This window comes from Neopsephotus bourkii, unplaced genomic scaffold (genome assembly GCF_033783945.1).
Source record: "Neopsephotus bourkii isolate Nb327-2 ecotype Australia unplaced genomic scaffold, CSIRO-AGI_Nbou_v1 NB_1358, whole genome shotgun sequence".
Lineage (NCBI taxonomy): Eukaryota > Metazoa > Chordata > Aves > Psittaciformes > Psittacidae > Neopsephotus > Neopsephotus bourkii.
The window spans coordinates 1,596,592-1,613,636 of NW_026901837.1; positions in this window are offsets into that span (position 1 = coordinate 1,596,592).

Genomic DNA, 17,045 nt, shown 5'->3' on the forward strand with positions numbered 1-17,045 from the left:
TAGAGACTGAACATCTGCAGTTTTCAAATAGTAGAACAGAGCAGAGTTAGGTGAGACCAAGGGTTTATAAAAAGTGGCAACATTACTGTGCAGAATGTACAGACGGTCTGTTTTGCTAGCAGTCCACGTTTATTCCCACAATTTAACAATAACTAGCATTGAGACTCATTTAACAACTAAAGAAAATGAACTCTGTATGGGGGATCCTCCTGTGGCATTCACTGTAATTAATAACATTAGTGGCACTCCATTATTTCATCATTTGTGAGGTTGTCTTAGTCATTAGTATTATCATCCTGTATGTATATTTCAGATCCCCTTTTAAAAATTAAAAATAAGTAAGAAAATAAGTCTCACCAATGTGAATGCATTGGATGAGGGTTTTGAACCAAACTGAAGAGCTGAAGGCTAAATCCACAAGAGAAGGGTCAGTTCGATATTCAACTTCGGCTTTAAACACCTGAATCTAAAATTGCCAACCTCCAACACCTTTTCCCACAACCTAATCCTGAAAGCCTTCCAGATCCCTAGGTTTTTAGTACTGAATCCCTCCAGATGCCTGTGTACTTGCTGGTAAGAGCCCTGATCTGATCTATGTTACTCTTCCTTGGTACTGCTTGGCAAAGAGTGTCTTCTGAGATCCTCACCCCTGCAGCCTTTTGGAAAATATCTGAAATATCAGCCCCATGCAAAATGTGGCTAACAGAATAAGGGTTATACCTTCCTTTCACTGTGTCTAGTCATGGGTGAGCGTCAGTGTAAGAGAAAGTTCCTTCTAACTAAATTAAAGTAGGTGCCCTCCCACAATTGTTCCCAGCTGTTGATGCCTCTGAGCTTTGTTATCTTTAGCAACGGTCCTCAGCCTTTCCAAACTTCAATTCCATAAAAGGGGGAGAAAAGGAGAGGGAATGAGGGGCTGTCCCTGAGGGATGGCAGCGTAATTGTTTTTCCCCTTATTTCTCAGTTTGCAAAAAAAAAGAACTAATTGTTGACTTGCACTCTGCCTCGCCTCAGAGTCTTAGTAGACATAAACGCTGCAGTACTATTTTAAAATGTTACGAAGGGTAGTTGTGACATAGAATCATAGAAAATAGTTAGGGTTGGAAAGGACCTTAAGATCATCTAGTTCCAGCCCTCTGCCATGGGCAGGGACGCCTCTCTCTAAACTGCTCTGCACCCACTACTAAGGCATCGCTACCCCTGGGCTCTGCGTTAGCACATACAAGAACAACAAGACAAAGCAACAGATTTTTGCCTTATATGTTCAGCACACCTCTGGTCTAGATACATGCCTATCAGGTCATGTTCAACTACTTCCTCATTTTTAAATATAATTCTTGGTGCATTTATGAGTGTTCAAAGGTGGTGTCTTCTGCTTCATGTACCAACAAGGCACAGCACAGGGAAAGACCCCTTTTCCCTGTCTGAGATGTTTTTATATCTGTCAATGACAAAACCAAACACAAATTTCCAGCTTTTCTGGAGTCAGAAGTAATTATTAAGTTTAATGTTGACTTTTCTAGGATTTTTTTCCTATTAGGAAATAGAATGAGAAACAGCAGCCTACAGGTAACGAAGACTTTCAGTCCCCACAAAGTAAATCATACACAGAGAATAAAATGTGCTTTGTTTCTTGATTTCTGCTATGAGTCCTGTCTTGTCTTCCTTGTATTTTTGGCCATCTCATTAGGAAAACTTCACAACAAGCTATATCTGCTTCAGGATTAAGATTCAAAGATCTGCCCTTTAAAACACTCAGTATCCTGAAATACGTAAGCAATACAGAATGCAAATCTCTGTAAGAGTGGATCACACACAAAAATCAGGAATTAATTTTCTTAATTCAAATATGACTTCTGTAAACATGTAACTTGTAAATACTAGTGAGCAGAACACGGAGAGATAAATCTGTGGCCCTATGTGCTAATTACCAAATCCAACAGCCTATGTAATTTCTTATATAAATTTGAAAAGGTGATATGGATTCTGAAGAACTTTATTTTGGGGTTCATCTAGGGTGAAGTGTTTTTCTCAGTTATCACGATCATCTTTTTCCTCTAAGACTGCATATTTCCTCCTAAAACATGTGGATCTGCTTTCTAACTTCATGTAATCTGCCTGATTATGTAAGCAGGCTGCCTGTACCTTCGCTCCTGAACATTTCAACACATCCTCTGCAGTAAGGAAGCCACAGGCAATTATTTATTTGACCCTTTCCATCCCCAAACATTTTAATTCAGAATTAAAGTCTGACACTACAGTTTATTCTCTTGAAGTTTGTTTCCCTTAGCTCATTTGTAAATTTCTTGAGTTTTGCAGTAGTTTTTGGGCTCTTTTGTTATTCTGGCTTCTATTTCTTAGCACTTGTTTAACTCACCAGATCAAGGGTAGAGCACTGAGACCATATATGCCTTTCTAGTGCAACTGCACTGATTACAGAGGTAACAGGTAGTTTGACACAGCTTAGCCCTGGCCTGTGGACACCATCGTCCCTCCAGAAGTCACTTCTTGTTCTGTCAGCCTCTTCAGATGTTTTTATGCTCACTCCTTAAACTGCTTCAATGAAAAAACCTGGATGAACAAAAAATTGCTACTTAAGATAATTCATCTCACTATGGTTGATATTCATTGGGATGTTTTCACACCTGCAGCTGGCTTGTATGTTCTGGGAAGGCAGTAATTTGTGCTGGCAGGGTTAAAGTGCTGCATAGCTTCTAGGTGTGGATTCACAGAAACACAGAGTCATGGCATGGCTGAGGCTGGAAGGCTTCTCTGGCGCTTATCTGGTCCAACTGCTTACACAAGGAGAGTCACCTAGAACAAGGTTGCCTAGGACCATGCTTTTGAAAATTGTCAAGGAGGGAGACCCCACAACCTCTATGGACAACCTGGGCCAGTGCTCACTCACCCTAACCATAAAAAAGTGTTTCCTGATGTTCAGACAGAGTCTCCCGTGTTTCAGTTTGTGCCTATTAACCCTGGACCTGTCACTGAAAAGAGCCTGACCCAATCTTCTTTACACCTTCCCTTCAGATATGTATATACGTCGATGAAATCCTCCCTGAGCCTTCCCTTCTCCAGGCTGAACAGTAACAACTGTTTCTTACAGGGGAGATGCTCTGGTCCTGAATTTTGCTTTGAGATGTCTTTAGCAGCAGCAAAGCTGTACTGCTTGAGTCTTTGCCATTTCTTGACCCTGGATCTTAATCATCTTAGTGGCCCTTCACTGGCCTTTCTCCACTATGTCCATCTCTCTCCTGCACTCAGGATCCCAGAACTGGAGACAGTAATCTGGGTGTAGCCTCAGCAGCACTGAATGGAGGGGAAGGATCACCTTCCTCAACCTGAGGGCAATAACTCTCCTAATGCAGCCCAGGATAGAACTTTCCTTTCTGCCATGTGACATTGCTGGCTCATACTCAACTTGGTGTTCACCAGGAGCTCCAGATCCTCCTCTGCAAAGCTGCTTTCCAGTTCGTCAGTTCCAAGAACATACTGGTGTGTGGGAATAACCTGAGTTTCTCCCCAGGTGTTGGACTTTGCCCTTTCCCTTGTTGAACTTCATGAGGTTCCTGTCAGGCCATTTCTACAGCCTGTTGGAGTCCCTCTGGATGGCAACATGGCTCTCTGCCACACCAGAGGTTCAAGGCAGTCATTTCTTTAGATGGCATGGCTGGGGCCAGAAGACATGCATTTACAGTGTACAATCAGCAATCCCAGTGCCGTCCCCAGAGTTGTCATTCATTCCCTGGGTGACCTCAGGTGCGTCAGTTAATTCTGCGGCCCTTGCCTGCTATGTCTTATCTGTAGTATGCACACTGTAATGGAGTCTAACAGGTATTTAAATGCAAGATAGTTAGTAGGAAACATTCTGGCAGTTAGCATTTCCAGGGTATTCTTATATCAAATAATAAAACTGCCATATTATTAAAGCAGCCAGAGGTGAAAAGAAAATAATTTTTCTTCTCTAGTGCAGTTGTTTACTGGTCAAAGTTGATGAGACAAGGGCTGGAAGGAGGGAGTTGAAAGGCAGCACAGAATTCTTGGTGACCTGAACCAGTCCCACCACCCTACCCTCTTGCTACATATCACCAGTAGCACAGGCTACAGCTTCTCCTGCACAGGTTTAGTACGTTGTAAAACCCAGCCACTGCAGCCAGAGAGGTGTAGCAAGTTTCACTAGTCTCCATGCCCATGTCCTCTGAGCACAGCTCAGGCAGAACAGAGAGCTGTGCTCCCAGGGTATAAAACAAAACCATGTCACTTCTTGTGGCACTGCCCTGAACCAATCCTTCATGCAGTGACTTTTACATTTTCCTTCCAGGCCACCAGCTGTCAGATGGTAACAATTTCCATCCACTTGCTGACGTGAGCTGGTTTTGAACTTTAATCCAGTCCATGTCTTAACTGCGGTGGCAAACACTTTTTAACTAAAAAAAGCCTTCAAAACAATTTAAAAAATAAAATAAAACCAACGCAAAAAAATCCAGCAGCCCCAAAACAGCCCTTGCTAGCAGTACAGATTTTATAAAAGGCTTGACAGATGTAAACAGGTTGAGCAATCACACGAAGGAAGGAAGTAGCCATTGCGTGATTGCAGGACCTTGTGGTTACTGTGATTGAGGCACCTGGCTATTGCTCTGTACGACTACCATGCCGAAGGCCAGCGTTCACCCCAGAGATCTTGCAGTTCACACTCACCATGAAGCACAGGGTAGATGCCGACTGACTAGGGAACAGAAGGAAACAATGAAACAATGCTGGTCAGCATGAGAAGCAGGAGTCTCATCATTAATCATCTCCATTTACTTTCCTAATATGCTAACATTTTCTGCCACACACAGATCTCTTCCTCCCAGGCAGTACTGAGTGCCTTCTGCTCCCAGGGAAGTCTAAGTATGGAGAGACATCAGCATCGCGCATGAGGTGCTTAGCATTGTGCATGGCAGAGCCTGGAGAGTCAAAACTTGGCTACTTCACATATTCTGTCTTGGAGCAACAGTCACCTCTGTAATGGAAAATTGTTATAATACAATAATACAGCTGGGAAGAGTATGCCATGTTTCTCGAACGCTAACAATAGTAGTTTCTTAGTCAAATATATACGGATAATAGTTAAAATGTTGTCCCTACTACGCTTCTGAAGATAATTCCTTTCTTAAAAGTTAGACATTCACAGTAGGAAAAAAAACCCAAACCAAACCAACTATCATTTTCTGTATGAATTTTTCTCGCTTGGGAGGTGAACAATCTGCTGTGATCTCTGGGTATTTGGGTTTGCTCTTTGCGTGTCTCCCACGTGACTAGTTCCCTTAAATTTTCCTTCCCTGAGTTGTGTTTACTGCAGGGACTCATGTGGTCAGTCCTTTTTCTCTGTTCTGCCTGCTGCCTGGTGGCACCCTCATGTTGCAGATGTGCCGGCTTCATCTTCAACCCACGATCTGGATAGTCTCATTTTTTTACTGAATAAATTTGGAGTGTTGAACTGTCTGGCAAATCTCAGAATTTGTAATAAATGGATTCCACTTAATACCTTTTCTTTTTCTATAGTTGTTGCCATTGCCTGTGCCTTTGGTGGATTTATGAATAATAGGGCTTAATCAGCTATATTAACTCTAGATTCAAAACTAAATGGTTGCAAATTAATTTGAATTACAAAGATTAGCCTTAGGAAGGAAAAATGTGGCAAACACCGCAGTTTTCCAAGCTAACCGCACCTTTTGGAAATTCCCAGAGTAGCTGATTCACTGGAATGACAATTACCCCCCCTACTTCTTCCCTCCCTCCCCCCTCCAAAGCACATTGTTTTACAGGAAACTTAATAAAACACAGTTTGTTAGCAGCAGTCATTAGGACCTTACTGAGATTGCTCACACTGATGATAATCTTTGAAAAGTAAATTTTTTTTTTTTTCATTCCAATGGGATTTCTCTGCTTATCCACACCTACCAATTGCAACGGGAACCTACCCTGAGTAAGGGCTATGAACCCATTTGTGCATCACTGACGTCACTGGGAATTTTCTCGTTTTATTCAGTGGGAGTAAAGCTTACGATACCCTGAAAAGTAATTGTAACATATTAGACACCCATTCTTTCATTCCTTGCACAGTCAAATCCTAGCACCAACAATAGTCTTAATTCCGGGTGCTAGGATTTATTTTTTTTTATATATTTTTTTAACTAAATATATTATGAGTCAAAGGATGTTGGATCCAACACTCCAAGGAAACAATGGGGACAGATGCTTCATCCTGGCTAAGTGCCTTTTGTGTCCTTCTGTGTGGCTACTTTAATTTGTACCAGAGGCTAGCCATACACACATCCATACACATGTACACATGAAATCTAGCAAGACTGAAAATCAAGGAAAAAAGAAAAATGTTTTACAACCTCTTTTGGCTTCTGATACCAAGCTTGAGTTTTAACACACATGCATAGACGCACAGCACAGAGAAGGAAAGATTTTAATTGCTAAATGGAAAAGGAAAATAATAACTGTTTGTTTAAATATTAGGTAGTTTCAGGATACTAGGAGGTAAGCAAGTATTCAAGAAGATGGCAACAGAAAACTGTCAACACTGTAGTGCTTGCCTGACTGAATTAGTTCTTCATAATTTGCTCACACACCTCCTTCACTGTACTGACCCTCTCCTTTTCATTAGTTTTCACTCATAAGTTACTTTCTTACCTGTGTCTATATTCTGGCTCTGTAAAAGTGACGTTTTTTCCCCTGGCTGTTAAGCTACAATACAATACCTTGTAACCTAGGACTACATGTTCGACATGAGTGTGCAAAATATAGTAGGAAAGCAGTATTTTCTACAGGGAACAGAAGTAGGATTTTTATAGCTCTGATAAAATCATATTTACATACATCAGTCAGTCATAGTCTATTATCAGTGTTAATCAAATGTTCTTTCTATCTCTGAATTAAAAAAGCAAAAACTGACCATTTTAGGGAGAAAATTACTTTTTTAAGGCTGGAAAAGGCTGGCAGAAACCATAGCTCAATTCAAACCACTTTTTGGGAAATTCCCAGAATGCTGAATCACTGGGGTGGGCAATTACCACCCTCTTCAGCTGAACAACCACATATTCTAAAGAGAAATGTATGCATGCTTAGAGAAAGGAAATGCAGCTTTACCGTGACTGTCTTTTGAGAGCAGTTCCTGAGAAATCTGTTCATAATGGGGTTTCCTTTTCTTTTAACCTCACACTCACCAGAAACATAACTAACCATAGAGATTTCTAAAAGTTTATTATCATTGGCCCCATACTTTCCCACACTAGAACACTTACTGCAAGAGTTTTCATCCCCAGGACCCAGATCTGACTCCCTTATCATGCATTACTGCACTACCTGAGGAGGCCTCGTAAATCCAGACATCTCAATGAAGTTGACTGCTTGAAAGCCAGCAATTTGGGGGCCCATTTTCTGGAGTTATTTAAAACCATATCATGCTGAAAATCTAATACATATTTCACATCCTTCTACCTCATGCCTTAAACAAGCAGAAGTGGACAGTGACTTGGAGAATCATTCCTATGAAAGGATGGTTTCCCATTGCAGTGTTCTTCCACTGAAGTCCTCAACAGCTGGAGCAACTCGCAGTTTTGACTTCAGTTCAACAGTCCTGTCCCATGAGACAGCAAGTGTACATCACTAATGCAGAAAGAAAAGGTCAAATTTTGACAGTTTTCTCAGGTTATCAAAAGTCCTAAGAAAGTGGGTGGACATCTCTCCACAATACTCCACTTTCATTGGTCTGGCAGATGTTACAATTTTCATCTTCCTGTGGTCCTCCAAACCCAAGTGATCCGGCCCAACCAGTCATTGTTCTGATGAAGGGATAATGAATCCCACCAGCCCTGTCCCTTCCACATATTTGGAGCTTTATTTAAAATGAAGAGGTTCACAGGGGAAGGTGTCACATAGGACAAGGTAGAGAGACAAATGTGGGAGAATTTTTCCTCTACACTTTCCAAACAAAGCCACATTCAACAACAGAGGATCAAGAAATTAAAGCAATATTACTTTGGCATTGATTCTTCCCTATGTCTTCCTTGGCCAGTTTATTTCATAGCCTTAGTTGTAAATTCCTTATCCAATTCCCCTCTAATCTCTGCACCTCCTAGATTAGCCACTGCATGCTCAGCACTCTTCTGAAGCCGTTCCCACATGTTGAGGTGCCGCGCGCTGGGAGTTGGGACAATGTCAGCAGCAAACTGCTCACCAAATACCTGTGAGTCAATTGCACAGACCAGCAAGCTTTGTTCCCAGGAGGGTGTCTGCATGGCCTGTTGGTCCGGGGCACTTGCTTTCCTGCTGACCAGACAGAGGAAACCAAAGCCACTTCTCACAGTGCCATTATTACTCATTGCTGCTTGGGGGCTGTGAAGAGGTGGGTGTCACAGACATGGCCACTGTCCTGAGTGGCTGGGAGTGTTGCATCAGCTAACTGGTGCAAGAGTTGTGACCACAGTTGCTGTCTGTGACCAAACAATCAGTACGAAAACAAACTAGACTCTTTTCCTGTCACTGAGTTTGAAGTACACTTCCACAAATATCAGCTGACTGGAAGGATCCAGTTCAGAGCCTCTTACCCAGGCTGCACTTCAGGGTGCACCATCAGGGTGCAGTCCATCTCACCCTGACTAAAACAGGTGTCTCATGCGGAAGGGATCAGTTGTTCTTCAGAGGTACTCATTTGTTAGAGACAACCTGTTTAGATTATGTATCTACACACCTAGGTAAACTCAGACAAGAGTCCCACCTTCTTGGACTCATGCTACAGTTACATTAACATCACTGTGGGTGCAGCTTAGAATGAAAACAGAGGCGGTGTTTTTTTTTTCTAGGCAGTCTAGTTTTGTTTTGCTTTGAAAGAACCAGTATTGCAATAAAGCACTTCAATGTGTGGCAATAAAATGAGATAGCCCCACGCCTTGTCGACTGAAAGTACTTGGCATTTAGCCCAATGACTGGCAACATCCTTTAGGTGTGGTGATATCTCTCAGTATCGCCCCACCCTCACATGTCTAGCATTTCATTAACACAAGCGTTAAGGTCCAGTTCTACTACCCTTACTCACAATGAGTAAGGGTGGCGGGATCTAGGTCTAAGTAAATTAATATTGCCATAACGAGGCAGTATTTGTAACCTTATTATGCCAGTGAAAACTCCACAATCAGAGCTTTGAGAATAAGGAACTAATTGGCTTGAAACAGTTTCAGTCTAATAACCTCTTACCAGAAGCTCAACAGTGCATTAAGGTTTATACCCGGGGTTGGTTAGATTAGTTTCAATTTCAGGTAGTGGGTATCTATCCAATTACTCTCCTCCTTACTCAGGGTAGAGCACATGGCATTCCTTCTGCTACTTGATATGCTAAGCAGCATGTAAGTTGGCAAGTTGGGCTGAAAAGCAAATTAGCATTATGCAAACTGCAGGATTCTGGCACTTACATTAGGATCAGTGATCTGGCAAGAAATCCTGCCAAGCTACCAAGCCTTCCTGAGCCCAGAGAGCACTGCAAACCCTAATCCAAGAGACCAGCTGACAATAACACAACAAAACAAAACACAAAAGAGGTTGTGGGGGAGGGGGAGAGGGGAAAAATATCTTAATTGTCTGGGAGAGTGCCGGGGGACTATGGAGTTGGATTTTCTATTGAGATCTATCTCTTGTCTTGCAGTGAAGAAGGAGAAAAGGGGAAAGGTAAGAGAGACAGAAAAGTGAGAAAGGGAGAAAGAAAGCAAGACAGTGAGAAAGAGGAAGAGAGAGATAAAGAAAGAGAAGGGGGAAAAAGAGAAAGGGGTAGGAAGGAAGAAAGGAAATTAAAAAGAGAGGAAGGAAGGAAGGAGGTATTACAACTAACCCACAGCTGGTAATGCTGGTGCCCCAGCTGCCTGTGGATGCCTGCCTGGTGGCATTGCAGCAGAGCAAATGGAGGTGAATGAATTTTGCCACAAATATGCCCTCAGTTAACGGGGTCATCTCTGATGGACCAGTCAGGGTATATGTACTCGTCCCTGTATGTGTATATGGGTATATGTAATCATCCCATGCATATACTCAGGGTATATGTACTCATCCCCTTTTGCTGACTGTCTGAGGACGTGGGCAGCTGCTGCAAGAGTGGCAGACGACAGCAGGGCAGTAATATCTTAAAGCACTTCAGCCGGATTCACCAGAATTCATCTGTCTTAGTTTAGGTTCCTTTTAAGGCATCTCCAGGTAAAGAGATAATTTTTTTTTTTCTGGTGCTGGAATAGGTTATTACTGGTATTTTTGTCTGGTCTATGAAGGCAGGATAAGGCCCATAATTCTTACATCTTAGTTTGGAGGGAAGGGAGAGGGAAACTAGAAGAAAGTGTACAACAGTACCTAAGCCTTAGTGAAAAACAAAGGGACTTGTGCACCTGTCTGTGACTCTGTGCCCTAGAAATCATTTCTGTATTACAGCTTTACTATCTATGTTTCTGAACAGCCTCAGCCACATATAGCACCCACCTGTTTGTACTAACCCTGTACACATACAGCAAAAAGACTATGTGTGGACCCTTTAGTAGTTCTCAGATGGTAAAATATATCTAACCATGTTAGTGTCAGATAGGATTCAGCTGTAGTTTTATGCCATCAGCTGCAAGAGATCGTGCTCTAATTACACGATTGCATGTTGCATTATGAAGGAATTTCTAAATTCTTTTAACAAAGGCAGCCTCTTTTTTTTTTTTTTCATAGCAAGAAGGCAAAGTCTGAGAAAGATGTTCCTAAATCATAAGGTGATCAAATACAACAGAGTAACAGAAATCAGGGCCTCTCTGCTGGAGCTGTTAATCAAGCTAGTGCGCTGTAGGATTGTATACAGTTGACCTTTATGAATTGTTTGCTTTCACCTGGCTCATGGTTTCATCAGTGTAAAGGCTGTGAAGGGAAGGCATGAGTTGAGCCCTGTGATCCCCTGGCCATCAAAGCTAACTAGTTATCTCTAAACTGAGCTCTACAAATTGTGCTTTTACCTCTTGGCCAATCCAAAGTCCTTTATTTTCACTATTTGTTTTGCAAAAGTTTCAGTTCAGTTCACTAAAACTAGAAAATGAGACACAGTTCTTCAACCTGTGAGCATTATAAAGACCTGGCCCAGGTGCTGTGAACCTAGTAAGCAGAACATACCCACCCTTTGGAGGGTTTTGTGTGTAAGTCATTAAACCAAGGCAGCAGGATTGTTCCATGTTCTTCATGAAATTTGTAGCAGGTTTTATTAATTTCCCCTCGACATTCATTAGAATAGGAAGAAACTGAGTGAAGTTCTGGATTTCCATTTCTTATGAAATAACTGTGCTTACTTTTATTTCATTTGGCTACTTGGTGATGAAGTACACACAGTTCTGCACCTGCTGCTCCAGACTTTTTAAAATAAATTGACAGAAAAAGTCTAGTTTTAGACAGACTTTTTTACTCTGTCTCCTTTTCTCTGATGCCTAAAAAGCATTCAGAAAGTATGGACTAGCCTTTGATTTCTGTGCCTTCAGTTTGCTAGTCAGAACCCTGAACAGAGAACACAGGAAAATAAGGTGCACCATTCCACAACTGCATGGCTGCCACAGTACCACTGGAAGAAAGTTGAAGGTTTTATTACCTACATCTAGGTCACAAGGTCAAAACCAATTTGATTAGGTTGAGAGACAAGGTAACCCAAGTGCCTCTGGATAATGTGATTTCATGATGGCAGGCAATCTTCCAGATTGCACTTAGCCTCTTAAGAAATCCTGGTTGGTGTTCAGATATGTTTCTACACCTCCTCCTTACAACAAACCAAGTTGTACCTTAAGCTTTTGAGAAAAATGAACCCTTCTCATCCATGTGAAACAACATAGCATCTTCATTTGGCTTCCTCCACTACTGAAAAGGATCTACAGGCTGGACAACACAAGTATGGGGTTTGACCACCTGTGTCTCTGACCTTTCAGGAGACTACAGGCAAGCTGATTGTAAACTCATGGTGTCTCTGTTTCCTCTACCACGCACTGGTTTCTCTATTTACATCATAACCTCTTCGTGTGGCGTAATTGTCTAGCACAATGGGGCCCTCAGTGGGAACCTCAAGGTATTTCTATCGTAAGAATAACAAACAACAGAAAGGAGGAAGAACAAAAGAAGAAACATCACAAATACAAGAATAGGTCCAAACGTCATCAGACCGAAGAATTTCAGAATTCAGGACTTTTCAAAACTGGAAACAGAAGCTAATGAGAAGTCCAATGCTTCCTTTTATCTAGAGCTGTGACATGAATCTACAGGGTATCATGGCACTCATTTTACGCATTGCTTCTATTGTTAGAACATATCAAGTGACAGTCCAGTGAAATTCTAGACGTTGTACCGTATCTAGCATTGTCGCAAACATAAATCATGTTTTGCTTTGCAGTATTCTTCCCAATATTAATGCTTTAAAAATCCAGTTAGGACCTTTTATTCCTTTTCTACAAATGATTTATTTTGTTTTCTTAGAACAATAGGTCACATTGTTCTTCTCCTTTGGAGCTTTCACTTTGATGTGTCGGCTTTGACTGCTAGAGGAAATGTTGTGGACCAGAAAAGGATCCTTGCTGTGGTCCAACTTCACTGTAAACAGCAGGTGCAGCAGCTGCTGCAGGAAAGCAACTCGTTTTCCTGCTCCTTTTCAGGGATGAAAGACGGGGATGTAGCAACTTATTTTTCTGGAAAATCTGAGGCATAGGAAATAAAAATACACAGTTTGAAGTGTTTATTTGTCAAAAGGCTTGAGATGCAAAATAAAGGACATGTAAATACTGTACTTGAATATGTAAATACTGAACGCAAGTATGCAAATACTGCACCTGGATATAATAGTGTTGGTGTTATCTATAAATCTGGCCAAACGCTCAGCTGAACTACAATTCGACCTGCCTCCTCAGCAGAGCCAAACCAATTTCCATTAACAGTTGCATAGCTGCCTCTGGCAACAACGTGCAGAAATATACCAGTAATCCCTCTACTATACAAATGTAAAGGAAAGGATGTAGAAGAAACTGTGCTTGCAAATATGAGTGGTTCCCATGTTCAGAACATACTGTTAATTAATAATCATTTAATTGTATGTGTTCCTCATAAAGATGCCCAGGGGCAAGCTATGAAGTGTGTGTTCAGTTCCCTATGTCTTCCGAAGTCACAGGAAACTGTTCTTGCCCTCTGTACAGGATGGGTATGGCTTGCCACACTTCTCACAAGCCCAGAGCACTCCAGTTTCATGGAGGATCTACTTAAAGTTCAAGATTTTCCTGAGCTTGTAAGGCAGTGTCAAAATTTTGTGTTGTCCCATCATTTCAAACAGTTGAGTTTAGCAACAGAATTGGTCTTTAAGAAATCAGTCAGTCACTGTCAGCACAGGTACTTTGAGTCAAGGGCGTTTTACTGCTGTGCTCATAACTTGGTAAGTATGAGAAAATTTTTTGTAGGAGCTAATCCATGAGTTCTGCTACAATCCTGCTCCAAACAAATCTTGTATTTCGTTCACGAAAACAGTTTCACAAACAACACAACTATGATTTATAGGCATCTGTGCTGAAATATCATCTTGCTCACCTATGCCAGAGAAAGCAGAGAAATACTTCAGTAAATAACTTCATCCCTTGCTGATAAGTGCTCTCACCCACAGACTATGCAGTTAAGAAGAGATAGGCAGTTATCCCTGCAGTATTTAATGAGTATTTGGCAGGCCTGCTAAAGTTATGGCACTCCTTTGCTTCATTAGGTGAAGCACTGAAGCCACAGAGGACAAAGTGGGGATGGAAACACTCCGTGACAGTCACACAGGCCCTTCTTCTTGCACCCTTTCCCTTTGCCCTGGACAGCCAAAATCCTGGCTCCATCAGGATACCAAGAGAATGTTTTAAACAGGGATGTTAATGCTGCTCAGAGCAGGATTAGCTGCCCCTGAAGCCTCTGAATGCCAACCAGATGTTGCTCTGCAGCTGGCAAAATGCCCGAAGCAGCTTTTAAATTCCTTTTTCTCCTTTAAGATGGAGGTCCCTTTTACCGGTGAGCAATATGCTCTGGGAATCTCAAGGGATTACAGAACCATCACAGTAGATGGCTCATTTTCACTCACTTGTAGTCCACTGATGCCAATCAAAATGCTGTATCTGTATTAACAAAAGGCAGTGTACTGGCTCAGGACTATCCCACATATTTTTAGCATGCTTCACAGTCTAGTTCTGGCTCTTCCTGACACTGTCCAGGCAGCATTCCTGGGTCAGACCCATGGGTTGTCATTCCCAATGGCAGTTTAGTTGTGACCACCCTGCTTTTCTGGAAACAGAAGAAAGCTGAGCAATATGGGCATAAGCTGTGCCATACTACTTGGCATCAGAACGAATGAATAATTTATTCTGGTTTATTTTATTTACTACAGTAGATGTAGCCCCATTGCTTTCAGTGAGCATTGGATTATACTTAGAAAAAGACATATTATAGATTTTAAGTGTTAAAGACACTCAGCCAAGAAAACTGTTAAATTGGAGCTAATTAGATACCAACAAGAACATTCTGTGCTACATGCCCATACCAATTTATGTATCATCTCTTGAAACCTTTTATCCCCAAAGGAATGCCTGCAGCATTGTAAACATAGCTAAACGAAGGTTCATAAGTAACAGGTCAATTATCCCCACCTCCCAGGCCTCTTCTTGTGATAATAGGAAATGCATCCCAAAAGCAGATTTTGAAACGGAACTCGGTAGTAGATGATTTCTTGCCAGGTAGTTTTTCTCGACAAGTGAGTTAGATGTGGTTTCGTAGTGATCTCAGTACTCCAGCCTCTTCTAAACAAACTATAGAACACCTCTGGCTGAATTTAGTCCATCTAAGCACAGGTTATATGTGACAAGAAAAAGTCAGGTTTCCCCCATTTAACCATGTAAACAAAGAGCCAGATTTCTTAACTAATTACCACAGACTTCACCTTATTTTCCCAAGCTCACTCAATCACTCAACATACCCTCTTCTATCTTCTTTTATTTCTCCACCTATCACTCATTCATTCGTGACTCGCGGTCTTTTCCATCCTTTCCAAATTGCTTCTTTTTGCTGACACAGCAGCCTACTTAGATAATGAAAATCAAATTGCTGTAATAAGATAATACCATGCTTTTCACTAAGAACAAATAGAAGCAGAACTCGGTAGAAATCTAGAGGATTAGGAGCAGGGATGTTGTTATTGGTTAACTCCAAATGCCTGAGACAATCTGCCAAATCTCTGAATGTGTCTCACGTGGTTAAATTATCCAGATACTTTGTGCTCAAAGTCAACAGAGTAGCCTCAGGTAAAGAAGTGTCTTTCAGCACATACAGAAAAAGACCTGAAGAGCCCTTGATGTAAGGAGAGAGTGTTGAAACACATAGCTTGGGCCAAAGAATGTATCTGTAAGACTGAAACATATCTAATAATAATTCTGTATCTAAGATACTTGGATAAGTTTTTACAGCATTACTTTTAGGTGTCTTTAAACCACTGATCTGTGGTGAAGGATCATAAATATTTGGAGGGGGTATCTGAAGTCCTGCAGCAATCAAGTGCAGACTTTAGAAATCCTTAGCAGTGTTCAAATTCCTTTGTAGGGCTGGATAGCAGCTCTTGATATGAAGTGGTGTTATCTTTGACTGCTTATGTACCTCTTGTCTGTACTTAGTGTGTTCAAGGCTGCAGATGATCCTCCCTCTCAGACATGCTAAGAACCCTGGCGGTATTCAGGCTTTTGAGGAGCTTTCAAAGCTTTCAATTCCACTATTCCCAAAGCAAATATATGCTGCTGAATTACAGAGTGAATTTCCCTCCCATTCTGACCAATCACCAAGCAAGACCAAAGAGAAATGTCTGTCCAGGGTCAAAATTCAATGTTCTTTCTAATTTTGCATGCATTATTCAAACTCACGCTGTCCTCTGCACTACTAATGCCTTTGTGTCAGGGAATGAAAATACAGTTATTGACTAAAGTGCAATATTATACATACTATTCCATTGCACAGTGGCTTTTGTCTTTTCTAGGCATGCAGACTTGTCTTCAGACAAAACTTATCATGTTGAATAAAATGGAGCAATACAGCACTTAAATTCAAGAAAACAATGAGGCATTCTTAGAGTGCAGTTGAGTCTACTACTCTAGAGGCATGTAACAGGGTTGCATTCAGACCGCTTTCCAAAGGGGCATTATTTATCTCACCTTGGTTTAAATATCTCTAAGTGATTGCTTACTCTAAGACTAAGCTTGCAATATTCAGCAGGAAGAGAGAGGAGCCTGCAAGGGGGATATCACCCTGATTATTCCAGATGCTGAATTTAAGGTGAGACTATAAAGGCAGCCTGGATAATCACCTCTGATATAGATAGATGGAGATGTCTGAAGTTGGACGGGTGACTCCCATCCTAAGCAGATAACTAGGAGATACGTGGAATGACTCATCCTTCCAGTGGAAGGATTGACTCCATGACTACTTTTCGTTGTTGAGGGAACTGCAGAGACCCCCATATTATTTGTCTCTTGAACTTAGACTCCACTGAGGCATGGCTGATACAGGGCTTTTAGGATAAACAGTATTCTCACCTTCAGCCACCATGGAAGGTTCCATCTACAGTAAAGACACATAATCTGGAAAGGTAGCGTAAGAAAGCATGTCCAAGCATCCCTCAACAACTCAGCAAACAGAAGGTTTCTCAAGGCTGTGATTATATAAAGATAGTTTGCAAGGTGAGAAATAGATCTATTTGCAAGGGCATTGTGTTGCTAAAGAAATGCATAAGCTATCTTGCGAGAAAATAGGCACGAGAGTCTGGTGAGCAATTATTTTCTCCCGGGTTTTATCCACTGATCTGGGAAACACTTCTCCAGCATTTTCAGTAGGAAGACTTATAGCTCAACACAATTACTCTGATATGTCTTTTATTCTATGAATATTTTCCTTGCCATAAAGAGAATGCTAACATGTGCAACTGTATAACCCTCTATCTGCTTCAAATATGA